The sequence below is a fragment of the Molossus molossus genome, unplaced genomic scaffold (assembly GCF_014108415.1).
Source record: "Molossus molossus isolate mMolMol1 unplaced genomic scaffold, mMolMol1.p scaffold_m16_p_1, whole genome shotgun sequence".
In the NCBI taxonomy this organism is placed as follows: Eukaryota; Metazoa; Chordata; class Mammalia; order Chiroptera; family Molossidae; genus Molossus; species Molossus molossus.
In genome coordinates, this window is record NW_023425344.1 from 58,468,138 (window position 1) to 58,469,717 (window position 1,580).

General features: G+C 49.1%; 1 pseudogene; it reads right to left on the reverse strand.

Moving 5' to 3' along the window:
- Window positions 1–553: 553 nt before the first annotated feature.
- LOC118643292 lies at window positions 554–1,287 on the reverse strand (annotated as a pseudogene).
- Between the last annotated feature and the right edge of the window lie 293 nt (window positions 1,288–1,580).

The window sequence follows — 1,580 nt, forward strand, 5'->3', positions numbered from 1 at the left end:
GGAATTGAACCCTCCATGGCATGCACCCTGACCTGGGTATTGAACCGATGACCTCCTGGTGCATGGGACGATGCCCCACCAACTGAGTCACACTGTCCAGGGCTCAAATATATATTAAAAAATATTTTAGAAAAGTTTTTTAAAAATTTTCTTGTAGTTTAGTGTTTAGTTTTTGTTTTGTTTTTTTCTTTTAAAGTAATTTATTCATTGTCTGGTCACAAGTTACAGGAACGTGCAAGGGCAGTGCCTGAGACGCTGTGGCTGGCCGTCCTGCATCTGTTAACACCCTTGTACAACACCAGGCTCATCCTGCCCCAAGCACTTGTTACATCCTAACAGCTGCAGAGTCTAGTATCTGACCATGTGGGAAGTTTAAACTTGAGTTATCCAGCTTACTTGTAAATACGGAAACAGAACTAGCGTTCCAACCACTGATTTCCTAAACTCTCATGAATGAGGTCACAGGCAAATGATGCCCCACAGCTCTTAGAGCCTTAAGCTTTTTAAAAGGCCTTTCTTAAATAGTAGTAACAAAGGCCCCTTCTGTCTCCCCAGCCTTCTAAGGCCCAGGGTTCCTGTGCCCCCAGAACAACAGCCCCTGGGATCCCCCACATCCTAGGGTGGCGATGGAGGAAAGGCAGGCCAGGCCAAGCATGAGGAATTAACAGTCAATTTTATGGGGCTCCGACCAGGAGTCCCTGAGTCTTGAGGACCTCTGTGTACGTGCCAGTCTTCTTCTCCACATTCTTTTCAGCCCGTTTCCGTAGCCTCATGAGCTGCTTTTTCTTCTGCGAGTGGGCCTTGGCCTTCTCCTTCCTCTTCTCCTCCAGAGTGGCTGTGACCGCCTGGGACTTCCAGCCGACCCCCTGAGCCAGGCGGCCTAGGTACACGCAAACTTCCGTGGAGGCTTCAGACGCACAACCTTGAGGGCCGCAGGAACCACCCTCCGCTGTTCCTTGTCCCAGGGCGGTGGGATCCCATCAGACACCTCGAGGCGGTCCGAGGCGGCCTGGCCTCGCTTGGTTTGGGGGGCAGCATGCCGCGCACAGTCCGCCAAAGACGCGGCTGGGGACTCGGAAGTGGTAAGGGCCGCGGGATGGGTTGGTGTTCATCCGCTTGCGGAGGAAGGCCAGGTACTTCAACTTGTTTCTCTAGAAGTTGCCAGAGATATTGATGCCCTCTCAGCGCACAAGCACCACCTTTCGGCCCAGCAGTACCTGCTTGGCCACAGTGGCCGCGAGGCGGCCCCGGAGATGGCCTCGGCCGTCAAGCACCAGGACCTGCCCCTCCGCCGCCTTCGGCAGCCGCCTGGGAAAGCTAGTGTTTAGTTTAATGTTTAGTTTCCTCGGTATGGTTTTCTTTTTTAAGTCACCTAATATTTGTAGGTTGTAAGTACCCCTTTCATGACTCTTTTATCTCTTTATTTTTTAATAATAAAATTTCCTTTCTTTTATTTTATATTACTCTTAAGTATTATTCACTTTTGTGTTTTGATCCTCATTTTAAAAGATATTTTTATTTATATCTAATTCTTTGAGGTATGTCACTTCTTTTCTGAGATTTTCCCACTATGATTTGTG